The sequence below is a fragment of the Colius striatus genome, chromosome 14, assembly GCF_028858725.1.
Source record: "Colius striatus isolate bColStr4 chromosome 14, bColStr4.1.hap1, whole genome shotgun sequence".
Classification (NCBI taxonomy): Eukaryota; Metazoa; Chordata; class Aves; order Coliiformes; family Coliidae; genus Colius; species Colius striatus.
Genome location: NC_084772.1, coordinates 1,853,169 through 1,866,402, shown reverse-complemented (window position 1 = coordinate 1,866,402; position 13,234 = coordinate 1,853,169). Strand labels below are relative to the sequence as shown.

The window sequence follows — 13,234 nt, the reverse complement described above, 5'->3', positions numbered from 1 at the left end:
GATGTCAGCCACCCTTCAGCCCTTGACACATGACAAGACACAGATTCTTGCAGCTCTCCCAACTCTACATGACTCCCTCACCTTGCCTACAGAGAGACACCAACCTGCAACCCTTTGCTTTTCTCTCTGCAGCTCTTTCCAGCATCGATGTTCCATACTAAGGATAAGGGTGCCTCACACCTGGGGTGGTACTGCCAGTTTGGATAGACAGGAAAGCAGAAAGTAGAGGGCATCTGGGTTCTGGGCAGGTCAGAGGACAAACAGACAGAGTCCTTCTAGCAGTGAGAGATGTATTAGTCCTGGAGGTTCAGCAGCACCATAAGAGGAGGGTCCAGGACTTGAGCTGATCCCAGGACACGAGCTTGTTGCTGCAGCAGCCACCAAAACACTGTTTCCACAGGCAGGACAGTGGGATCTGTCAGGAAAAGCAAACAGCAGTTACTAGCAGAAGCCTGGTGAGGGGGTGAGGCCATTCTCTGGGGGAGATGCATGCCCTCAACTGGAGGACAGATCCATCCTGAATTAGCTTTGCTGTTATAAAGATGATGACTCAATCTCTTTGTGAGGGGAGCCCTTGCCAAAGGGCTCTGTGTCTGTGCTTCATCATAAAGCAATGAAAAACCCCATTCAAGCTCAAATCTTACCAGGCTAGCACAGAAAGGAGAGAGAGAAAGGGCCTTTCCCTTCCTGCAGGGCCCAGAGCTGCCAACAGGCATCATGGAGATGAAAAGAGTTTGAAATTCTTTTTAAAGGCTGGCAGAGATTAGCTGGGAGGGATTACAGCCAGCCACAGGCTTTGCAGGCAGAAAGCATTGCTGTTTGCCAGATCACACTGAAGAAATCTGCCCCCCAGACAATACTCAGGAGCTTTCAAATCAGTGGCAGGCTCAATGTGTATCAGGTGACCTCGTCACCCTCACTGGGCTGGGTACAGAATGCTTCCAGCTCTGGGCTCACTCACTGACACTGGAGGTTGTGGTCCAAATGGCTCAGTTCTGATCCTCAGTTTTCTTTCTCCCATCTCTCTATGGCCCTTGATCTTCAGCAAAACCTCCAGAAAATGAGGAGGTGCCATCCTGATGGACATGGGATCATAGAATGATGAAGTGTGGAAGGGCCCTCTCCAGCTCACCCAGCCCAAGCCCCTGCTAAAGCAGGTTCCCTTCGATCAAGGGGTGCAGGAACATGTCCAGGGGGGGTTTAGGAACCTGGAGCTACTGAAAGCTGTGGAGCTGAGGTGCTGAGGGCCAGGGGTTAGTGCTGGGCTGGGCAGGGTGAGGGGAGGGCTGGGACTGCAGCAGCTTCAAGGGCTTTCCCAACCCAGATGGTTCAGTGACTCCATGCACATTGGCTGAATTGCTGCAGTGCCACTTTCCTCCAGGCACACTTGCCTTTGAACTGCCCCCATGCTGTTCCCCAGCCACTGTTTCCCAGGTTATAGAATCATCACAGTTGGAAATGACCTTTAAGATGACAGAGTCCAAGCACTCACCTCACACTGCCAAGCCCCTTGAACTGGATCCCTCAGCAAAGTCCTGGGAAACGAAAAATCATCTTCAAAGGTCAGCTGAAAGTCTCTCCTCTAAACAATGACATTTGTAGCTTAATCCAAAGCTTGCTTTACACTCAAGCTCACAGATTGTCAGCATGGGCAAAAGGTCAAGAACTGCAAGCACTCAAGCTACTAATGCAGTGGGGGGGACCTGGCCACAGGGCCCTGCTCATCCAGCACACTGCAGTGCTAATCTAATCAGTTCCTGAGGCTCGAGAGGTATTTTGCAATGTGACTCCCCTCACTAGCTATACAAATACATCAGTATTTCAAACCATTTGCTGGCTAATTTGTATCCCCAGACTTTATTCCTTTGGTTTGGATACCAGTCTCAGCACCAGGCACCCAGCTCAGGTTGGCATCTGCATGTAACTAAAGCAAACCTCAAAATCTTAGCTGCTTCAGCTAAAGCTGTGAGCTGATGTGAAAGGGAGGTCATAGCTGTGACCAGAATGGCTGCTGCTGTGATCTACCTCACAGAAACATGCAGGAAGGCAGCCAGCCACTTGTCATAACTGGGATGCAGGAAAGGCTTTGGGATGTGTCTGTGTACAGAGCCCAGGAAAATGAGAGGAAGCTTGATAAGTTGTTCCCAGTGCACTGCTGGTCATTAACACCAGGGTTAATCACACAGAGCAAGAGAATTCTGTTAATGTCAGTCAGCCCAACAAAGCTGAAGGAGTTGCTCCAAATACACACAGAGATTGGTGAGAGAAGCCTCCTGTACAACAGCTTAAGTGTCCTGTGGCAGCACGGTTCATTTCTAAGACCTCAGCATGGAGTGATGGAACCAGGGAGGAGGCCCTGAACTGCTGCCCCAATGAAGTCTAAAGGTTCCTTAAACATAAGGAGCAAGTCCTTTGATGCTGAGGTGAGGGAGCCCTGGCCCAGGCTGCCCAGGGAGGGTGTGGAGGCTCCTGCTCAGGAGGTTTCCAACCCCAGCTGGACACGTTCCTGTGCCCCTGAGCCAGGGGAAGCTGCTGGAGCAGGGGCTGGGGCTGCAGCAGCTCTGCAGGGCCCTGCCAGCCCCCACCATGCTGGGATTCTATGATACTATGATTCTCGACTTCCCTCACATTGCCTAGACCCATGTGCTTCGATGCAGGATCTGGTTTAAGCCCCCTTTTGCATCTTTGACTCTGCACACATCAGAAATCCATTAATGCAAGGAGAGGAGAGCTTGAAGGATGGACTGCTTATGTACTGAAGGCACTGAAACCAAGCAGCTTGCCTCTGGTTCTCATGAGTGGTGAGCACTTATTGGATGCCATGAAAATATGTTGAGGCCATGTATTTGGCTTCTGCTGTATTGGCCTCAGGAGCCTGGGTTTATGAACTACCCTCTTATCACCAAGAGTCCTCCACAAAACTGCTTGTGACTTTGTAGGGGGTGAGTCATGGTCAGAGTGTCACAGATGCTGCCAGTCCTGACCTCTTCACTCAAAAGGCTCAGTATTTACACTCCTGCCTTTTCAACACTGCTCAGGCAGTAACAGGGCAGCAGTCTTGACGTGTGTACTCACTCACAGGCTGCCACTGGGTGACTGGTGATTGTATCTCTCTCACTGAGGCTTTTGGGCTAAAGCACATGAGCATTCTTTACCTCTCTGCATCTGCCTGTGACAATGAACAGCCCCCCAGAGTCACTGATGGAAAAAACCCACATTCTGGCTATTTATAGATGTAAATAAGAACCAGTTTCCAGATGAAATATCAAGCAGTAGTTTGGAATCTGCCTGTTTGCTAGATATCTCCTACAGAAACTCACAGCCTGGCTTTCCTGGACCTTCCCAAGACTTTGGGGTGAAGGCACAGACCCTGTGGAGTAAGATGCAATCCCTGTGCTCTGTTTCCTGCAGTGGGACTCCCCTGTTGGATCCCAGGTGGAGATTCCTGGAGCTACAGTGCTATTTCTGAAGAGCTTGTTCCCAGCAGTACAAACCACCTGCTTACAGAAACTTTGATGCTGTTCAATTAACAAAGTCATTTCCTTTCTGTCAGCACCCTCCAGTTCCTTTGAGACTATGCTAAAGTGTCAAGCTTGCTCATTAATTACTTCAAATGGCAAGGCTTAATTACAATGCCTCCAAGTTAAACTTTAAGCCAGCCCAACCTCCAGAGCCACACAGGAGACAGACAGACATACCCATTGCAAATTCATCCTTCAATAAAGATGATGATGAGCATTACTGATTTCCCAGCAGAGTATTTCAACTTTCAAACACAGAGCACATCAACTAGAGCATGCAGGAGCCAGTATCATACCTGTCTGGCTGGCTGTGGGTCTGGGTATTCCACCTGCACCACATCTGCAAGAGTCAGTCTGCCTTCCTGCAAGAAAAGGAGTGGAATCAGGTGTTATTAGATAGCTTCAGAGAAAGCAACACAGCCATCCTGCTGTATGGACATCATTCCCCATGGGGGAAGGTAAAGTTGCATGTGGGCTTGTTATCACAGCAGAGCTGAAAATCCTCCTGGAAGCTGCTTGGGAGGTTTCCAAACCCCCCTGGACACGTTCCTGTGCCCCCTGATTGAGGGGAACCTGCTTTAAGCAGGAGCTTGGGCTGGATCAGCTCTGCAGGGCCCTTCCAGCCCCACCTCTCTATGATTCTATGGATTCCCTTGAAGCCAGAAATGAAGGCAATGTGTGCTCTTTGTTGTGAACCATGATGGTTTGAGTGCTGATATGTTAAATCACCTGACTTAAAGCAGATTTTTGTCCCTGTCAGCCATGAAGGCACACCAGGCTTAGTTATGAAGGAAAAGACCTGGGCACCAAGAGAAAGCCCCTAAACCTGCCAGCTTTAGATTTCAGCAAAAGGAGGGTGTCAGGAGGTGGGGATTGGTCTCTTCTCCTAAGTCTCTTCTCCTAACATCCTCTTCTCCTAAGATAAGACAAGAAGAAAGGGGCTGGACTTGCCCCAGGGGAGGTTGAGGTTGGAGCTGAGGCAGAACTGTTTCCCTGAGAGGGGTGTGAGCCCCTGTGCCAGGCTGCCCAGGGAGCTGGGGCAGTGCCCAGCCCTGGAGGGATCCCAAAGCCGTGGAGCTGAGGTGCTGAGGGCTGTGGGTCAGTGCTGGGCTGGGCAGAGCTGGGACTGCAGCAGCTTCAGGGGCTTCTTCAGCCCAAGTGGTTCTGTGATTCTATGGAAATCAGGTGCTGGAAATTGCAATGGGGATGAGCTGCTTGCTGCAGGTGTTTCCCACAAAAGGAAACTCGTCTCTGCAACCTCCACAGGTGGCTGTGCCATTGCTGAAGGGTTCTGAGCCTGTCATTTCCATGGCACCAGGCCCAGTTTCCCTTTGAGAGCTGTGGGAGTCTGAGAGAACCAGAACAGTTGGTCAGTCAGGGTGACAAACCTCTGCTGGATGGGAGGCAGCAGCACATGTTGCCTTCTCATTGACTCAGCCAGGATAGAAGAGCTTCACTTTCCTGACAAGGCTTTCAGTGGTGAATGAGGATGAAACAGCCAAACAAAGCATCTCCTGATGGTACTCTGGGGACTCTAATCTTGCAGTTCTCTTAGACATTGTGTTTGTACCAGAAACTTAACATACCATTTATACTGTCTTAATAATGACCAGCATTTGGAACAGTGTGGTGTGTTCTCATTCTGCAGTATTCACTGGCTTCCTTACAGCCCCAGCTCTGGAGCTGTGTTTCAGTCAAGGGGCAGAACATCATTACTTTCTCACAGAATCACAAGGGTTGGAAAATGGAAAGCTCATCCAGTGCAACCCCCCTGCCAGAGCAGCACCACCTAGAGCAGGGCACACAGGGACTCATCCAGCTAGGCTGAATGTCCCTGGAGAAGGAGACTCCACAGCCCATCTGGGCAGCCCCTGCCAGTGCTCCCTCACCTCAGCAGGGAAGAAACTCTTCCTTGTGTTGCTTTGGAACCTCTTCTGTTCCAGCTTGTCACCATTGCCCCTTGTCCTGTCATTGACCATCACTGAGAACAACCTGGCACCATCCTCCTCACACCCACCCTTGATGGATTTGGAACATGAATGAGCTCACCCCTCAGTAACTGTTAACAATTCAGCATCAGAAGAATACCTAAAAAGTCTGCTGGAAAAAAAATATCTGTGACTTCTAAGGCAGCTTCATGACTTTTAGGGCCCAGTTCATTGTTTTCTACAACACATTGATGTCAAAGCTGTAATTTAGCTCATAAAGATGGTTGTTGTTCCAGGGATAACACATCTTGGGGTTCCTGGATCCTGTAACCTCCTGTGTTTGGGATATTTTTAAAACTCAGCCATTGGCAGCCAGCTGGAGAGCACCTTCTTAGCCACCACCCCACAGACTGAGCACTTGAGATCTTTTTGGCTTAGAGGAGGTGGCAAGGACACAAAGCTCCTTACTGCACCTCAGGCAACGACAGAAAGTTGTGGAGTCTCCTCTGCAGGTCTTCAAAACCCACCTGGATGTGCTCCTGTGTGACCTGATCTGCTTTGGCAGGGGGGTTGGACTGGATGATCTCTAGAGGTCCCTTCCAACCCCCACCATTCTGTGATTCTATGACAGCCAAAAAGGTGCTGTGTAGTGTCCCAGGGAGCAGTGCTGCCTTGGCATGGGGTATAGCCCAGCCCACAGCCACCCCATGCCATGGCCACCATGAGTGGGAGCGGGGCAGGTCTGCCCTGCACCCTGCCCTGCCCTGCCCCCTGCCCTGCCCCCTGCCCTGCCCCATCACTTGCTGCACCTGTGGCTTCTTTTGGTTTTCATACCAAGTACTGCTACAAGATCAAAATTAATTATCAACAAGTTCACAAGTGTTGTCTGATGTGTAATGGTGTTTGAAAGCAAAGGGCTGTATTCTTGATCAATGCGACACTCATGACAGCGGCTGAACAGGAGCCAGCAGCGTGCCCAGGGGGGCAAGAGGCCAAGGGCAGCCTGGCTGGGATCAGCACTGGGGGGGCAGCAGGAGCAGGGCAGGGATTGTCCCCTGTGCTGGGCCCTGGGGAGGCTGCAGCTCCAGGGCTGTGTCAGTGCTGGGCCCCTCACTCACTGCCACAGGGACACTGAGGGGCTGCAGCTCCAGGGCTGTGTCAGTGCTGGGCCCCTCACTCACTGCCACAGGGACACTGAGGGGCTGCAGCGTGGCCAGAGCCGGGCACAGAGCTGGGGAAGGGGCTGGAGCACAAGGGGCTGGGGAGGGGCTGAGGGAATGGGGGTGTTGAGCCTGGAGAAGAGGAGGCTGAGGGGAGATAGGAGCCCTCTCTGACACTCCCTGCCAGGAGGTTGTGTCTGGGGCTGACCTGTTTCTTCTCCCAGATAATGAGTGATTTCTAAGACAGCATTTGGTCATGCTAGAGCTCCATCAAGCTAGACCTGTACCAGCTAAGCAGTGCTCTCATTTGAAAACTGATTTATGGTTTTTAGCAAACCTAAACCACATCACCTAGCAGTCTCACTCCCAAGGATGCAGCAGCACAGTTTTTGCAAGAGGTACCTTACCAGAAAGCAACCAGGCTGGGACAAATTGCCAGTCTCCACATCACAGCACTTCTGTGAGGCTTTGAGGCAGGAGTGAAAGCACCAATAAAAACATGAGCCAGGTGAAATGATATGCCACTTACAGGAGAAATGGGCAATAAAAATCATCTTTCCCCTTTGCTTCATTTCTTCAGCACCATTTCAATATCATACAAATGTGTCCTTTCCAGAGCAACTGTTCTTACAGGGACATCTCCCTCTGCTTGATTGAAACTCTCCATTTGCAGGCCACGAGAAGCTTTTAAAGATGACATCAATAAAGAAGATGACAAATAAAAATGGTTCTGATAGAAATAAGTTTGCAGACCAGCAGAGGGCAAGGTACCAAGAGCAAATTGCAAAGCTGTATGAGTCTATGGTAATGAGATCATTTTGGAATTGAGAGTGTGAGAAACAGAGAGAAGGGAACAAAGGTAACAAAGACAGCTCTGGGCTCTTGTTCCTTCTGCAGGCATGAATGAGGAGGGAGGCCCTGTGGTGACAGTAAATGTGTGTGCAGCTTGTTGTTTTGAGTAGAAAAGGCTTCATTAAGTGAACTGGATAATGGGAAACACATCTACCCTGGACCTCCAGTACCTACCTGCTAGTGCTTTAAGCACAGCGTTACCTTCAGTGGGCTGTAACAACCAAACCTTGCCTGCATGCAGAAGCTGTAGCACTTGAACTACCATGGATGGTGCCAGTATTCCTCTCCCAGCATTAACACTGGTACCCAAGACTACAAATACTTGCATAGCAGTATTGGTGATACAAGCAGGGGACCATAAACCTCAATAAACCTCAATAGCATAAACCTCACTTCATAAATGGTTTCACAGGGAAAGCAAATGGAGGTATTGGGCCCTTGGGCTTTAACCTCTGGTTCCCAGGGAATTTAGTCATTCCCATGACACATCTCTGCATTAGAAGGAATTGCCTGGGTGACTGTTTTGAACCTTGTTTTGAGAGACTGCCCATGCTCAGATGCTGATCTGAGCATGTACACAAGCTGCCTTCTGTATGGGACTCGTGCAGCCAGGTAAGTGGTGCAGTGAACCACAGAGGTCACTGGGCTTGGTGTCCTATCTAAAGCAGGACAAGCTTCCAAGCTACAGCCAGTCTGAGCCAAGAGGAGACACTAGCCTTAGCTCAGCACTGGTGATGTGGGATGAGCTGGAAGTGGTGCACATCTGGCAGACCTTGGGCTTGGCTGGGGCAGCCACGTCACTGCCTGCACCTCCCTGTGTTGATATTGCTCCTGTCACCTAAGAATACACTGAAGGGGTTTGCATTTGCTGCTCCCAGGCTGGACACAGAAAGATCTTGGTATTAGCAAAGAAAAAGAGAAAGAAAAAAAAGCAGAGGGGCAGAAACTGCCCTTTCAAACCACGGTGCATGATGCAAGGCACAAGAGGCTAATGCCACAATAAATGATCCTGTGGCTCCTGTGACACCCTAGCACAAAGAGTGAAAGATGTAATCAAAAGGTTAAACACTGACAAACTGCAAGGGAGCACACAAGGAAAGACACTAAAAACTTGGTGTGAGTGATAAGCACCACCTAGTTTTTCATCATAAACATGGGTGCAGGAAAGTCCTTCAAGAAGGGGCAAATGCCAATAAATTTCCCCTGCAACACTGGGGAGAGTGTTGCTCCTTGGCACAGTCCTCTGCTGAGTGCCTCTGGCAGAGTAAAGGAAGGAACTGAGCTAGGGCTAAGGAAAAAGCTAGGAGTCAAGGGAGGTTCTCCTCCTCCTCCTCTCTTCTGCCTCAGTGAGGCCTCATCTGGAGTCCTGTGTCCAGGTCTGGGCTCCCCAGCTCAGGAGAGACAGGGAACTGCTGGAGAGAGGCCAGGGCAGGGACAGCAAGGTGCTGAGGGGCTGGAACATGTGTGTGAGGAGGAAAGGCTGCAGCCCTGGGGCTGTTGAGCCTGGGGAAGAGAAGCCTGAGCTCAGGGGCACCTCAGCAATGCTGAGAAATGCCTCAAGGGTGGGTGTCAGGAGGATGGGGATGGGCTTTGCTCTGTGGTGCCCAGGGACAGCACAAGGGGTAAGGGTCACAGGCTGGAACACAGGAGGCTCCACTGGCACAGGAGGAGCAAGTGCTTTGGTGCTGAGGTGAGGGAGCCCTGGCCCAGGCTGCCCAGGGAGGGTGTGGAGGCTCCTGCTCAGGAGGTTTCCAACCCCAGCTGGACACGTTCCTGTGCCCCTGAGCCAGGGGAAGCTGCTGGAGCAGGGGCTGGAGCAGCTCTGCAGAGCCCTTCCAACCCCACCATGCTGGGATCCTGTGAAGTCTTTCCTCTCACAATCTACTCTGCAGCATGACGTAGCATTGTGTTGGGCCAAGGAAAATAAACATGCCAGGGTGCAACATCAAGATGCACTTTGCACCTGTAAACATGCACTTGAGTGGGTGCTGTAAGAGAAACACTGATGTCAGATGAGGTCCTTCCAACTCTTTTTGCCTGGTGTCATCACTGCCTATGCTCTTGGAAAACCCATGGATGGATACAGCAGCCAGCAGCACCTGCCTCAACTTTCACACAACAGAAGGCCTGGATTTTGTTGGCATTATGATTTGCTGTACACGTGCAGCTTGAAAGGAGGGCAGATGAAACCTTGCTGTGAAAACATACCGATCATGAGAATCTCAGCTGCTTTGTATCCCACATGCACATTAGGGCACACAAATGGAAATCAATTCTCATGTCTTGGCTGTGTTGTACATTGACAGTGGGGTGTAAATATGCAAGCCAATGGTGGCAGCAGCTTCCCCAAGCTTAGAGACACTGAGCAGAAACTCCATGAAATCCACTGGTCTTGATACTGGCATTCTGTATGAAGGTGATTCTAATGCTACAGTGAAGGGTAATGAATGGTGTTTGACAGCATTTAGGAGGGAACAGAATGAACATGCATCCCCTGGCCTCCTTTGGTGTGTGTCACACTGAACTCTGTAACAAACGTGCATCACACTAGCTGCTCAACAAAACAGGTGTACAATGACCTTACTGCTAATTTCAGGATGTATTCTTTAAGCAAGGCAGGTTCTATTTCCTGCAGACATAAATAAACCAGACTAGGACATTATGTCTAGCAATGATATGAAGCAGAATATCCATAAAGAAAAGAAACTGGTATTATTTGTTTGCATTTATAGGCTTCACTGATTCATGTCTACTTGGTAAAATCCACTGAATGAAAAAATAGAGGGCAATAAAGTTATACACAGTTTTAATTGGAAGGCTTCATAAAGTGACTCATTATTTTGTGTCTGCTCTGATGAGAAAACACAGCTGCAGCCTCTGCTGCATACAAACACGTAGGGACTGAAGAGATGCTGGCACTGGCAACCAGGCAGCAGGTAACCCTTGGGTGGCTGTGAAGCTTTCACCAGAGGAACTCCTTGTGTAAGATGGGCCAATGGCAGCAGGACAAAGTTCTTCAGCCTTCCCTACCTGGGACAAAAAGGTTCTGTTGGGATACTATGACTAGTCCTCTACAACTCAGACTGTCTTGCTTGTTGATGGCAGGACTCTGAGATGTGCACCACACCTGAAACCAATGAGGAAGAGCTTGGAGATTTTTCATCAACAGATATCTAACGTTAGACTATTGTTTAGGAACCTAAACTAATACATAGAATCGTAGAATGCTGGGGGCTGGCAGGGCCCTGCAAAGCTGCTGCAGCCCCAGCCCCTGCTCCAGCAGCTTCCCCTGGCTCAGGGGGCACAGCAACGTGTCCAGCTGGGGTTGGAAACCTCCTGAGAAGGAGCCTCCACACCCTCCCTGGGCAGCCTGGGCCAGGGCTCCCTCACCTCAGCACCAAAGGACTTTTTCCTTATGTTTAAATGGAACCTATTGTGTTCTGGCTTTTTTCCATCACCCCTTGTCATGTCACTGGTTACAACAGAAAAAAAGTGCTGCCCCAGCCTCCTGACACCCACCATTTGGAAATGTGTAAATGTTAATGAGCTCCCCCCTCAGTCTCCTCCAGACTGAACAGCCCCAGGTCCCGCAGCCTTTCCTCAGAAGGAAGATGTTCCAGTCCCCTGATCATCTTGGTGTCCCTGCCCTGGCCTCCCTCCAGCAGTTCCCTGTCTCTCTGGAGCTGGGGAGCCCAGAACTGGCCACAGGACTCCAGATGAGGCCTCAGCAGTGCAGAGCAGAGGGGCAGCACAACCTCCCTGGCCCTGCTGCCCACACCTTTGATCCCCCGAGGCTGCCATTGGCTTCTTGCCCACGAGGCCACATTGCTGCTCTTGTTTAGTTTGTTCTCACCCAGCACTGCCAGGTCCCTCTCCCAGAGCTGTTCTCCAGCAGGTCACCCCCAGCCTGTGCTGCTGCAGGGGGCTGTTGTTGGAATACTCCCCAGCCACTAACACTCGGGTCTTGACAAAAATGCCTTCCAGTTGAAAAGTTTGTTCTCTGCCTTTGTTGTCTAGAGAGACACACACACAGAGAAAAGGCCAGATAGGAGGCACTTTTACTTGAACCTCTGTTAAATATACAACATCAGTCCTGAAGATGTCAATCTTGGATCACTTTCAAAGACAGCAGTTTCCCACAAGGGTTTGATTTGGAATGAAGTGTCACATCAAAGAGACTGTGAAAGCAATAGTTGTTCTTCTGGAGGAAGCAGGAATTATGCACTTGCCAGCCTATCTCAGCAACCTGCTGTAGGATTTGGTATGAAAATCCTACTCTGCTGACAGAGGAGAGGTAAGCACTCTGAAAGGATGAATAGTTACTTCAGGTTCACTGAGTATGTGATCTGCTCTGACTGTCCTCTTTCATTCCTCCTGGAGCAGTGGCTGGAATGTTCTGTTGTGAACAAAAAGCATAAAAGGGCTCCCAGGGATCAGGAGAATCTGAGGCCACAAATGATGTTATAAAAGGGTTCATAGGGATCAGGTGAATGTGAGGCCACAAGTGGTGGTAACATAAGCAGGAATGGCTCATACTGCACCAGTCAACTTCTCACAAAGTCAAAGCAATGGTATCAGCAAGATTGTTTTACCCCCTTCCGCTTTTGCTTTGATGCATGGGCAGTCAGCACCCAACTGGGCCAAGGATCCCTTCCCTCTGTCTGCTGGGACTCAATGGGCCCTTCCACCACCCCAGACTCGGAGCACCCATGGTCTGTGATTGGTGTATCTGCTTAACCTCCCTGGGAAATGGGACAATCCTGCTGTATCCTTCTTACAAATGGTGCCCAGAGGAACAGCCAGCCCATCACACAAATCCTTTATTGTGTTTTGGCATTTGACTATGAGCTCCTCCTTAGCATCACCTCCTCTTACCTCTGAGGTTTCAGCTGTGACTTAGGCTTTGGTTTCTGGCACAAATGACTTCTTCAGTGCCACGTGCAGACAAGGTGAGAAGCCTGACATTGCCACTCTTGGGCTAATTTAAAAGGCAATCCTCTCATGAAAAATCTGCCCTTTGAGATGATGTGCCTCACAAAATACTAGTGGTGTAACTAGAAAACAGGCTCTTCTTGCAAGATGGTGTATTATATCTAAAGAGATTCTAAGAAAAGGCTAAAAAGCAGAACAAAGAAGACTTTGACTTAAGAGAAGCATGCAGTGTGGTACTCAAAAAAAACTCAGCATCAAGTTACTATTGGCTCCAAATCTGTCAAAGGCAGGGAAGAGCTGAAATAATTGCAGCCATTATTCCCCATTGAGGCTATATATGTCAGAAAAGGCAGGTTTTTACCCTGAGTTAGTTGTGCAGCTTGAAACAAGCACATACTTGTATCATCCCATGTCTATCTTCTGCAGAGCCTCTGCTTCACTCAGTCCACAAGGCAGAGATGCAGAGCAACTTACTCTGACTCACCAGATCAGACGAGTCCCATCAGTTCCAAGTCAAAAGCACAGAATGAATCAAAGTGCCTTTTTCAAGCAGAAGAGCTCTGCAAGAAAGAACAGCTGGAACAATGGTCAGGAGAAAATTGAGCCTGAAGACCAAGCAGGCATATTATTAAGTCAATAAGAAAAGCAAACAGAGGTTTTGGGGAGAGAGGGGGAGGAATTTATGCATTAACTTGTCTCATCATTGTGAGGTTTGTCCATTTGTAGGCACTTGGACCACTGACACAGGGTCTGGTGCTGCCATAGCAATTTATGCCTTGAAGTGTAGAAGTTAATCGATCCTTCCAGTCTTGGTGAGGTAAAAGATGTCAACATGGCCCAA

At 49.7% G+C, this 13,234-nt stretch overlaps 1 long non-coding RNA gene across 2 annotated transcripts in view; it reads right to left on the bottom strand.

Annotated features, from left to right (window-relative positions):
- LOC133626785 (uncharacterized) overlaps positions 1-13,234 on the bottom strand; it is a 35,541-nt gene that overhangs the window by 8,772 nt on the left and 13,535 nt on the right. For both annotated transcript variants that reach the window (XR_009819760.1, XR_009819761.1), the window contains exons 2-4: positions 3,818-3,883; positions 1,493-1,535; positions 105-415 (exon numbers count right to left, since the gene is read on the bottom strand). This is a non-coding gene — a long non-coding RNA (uncharacterized LOC133626785). The remainder of the gene's footprint in view (positions 1-104; positions 416-1,492; positions 1,536-3,817; positions 3,884-13,234) is intronic.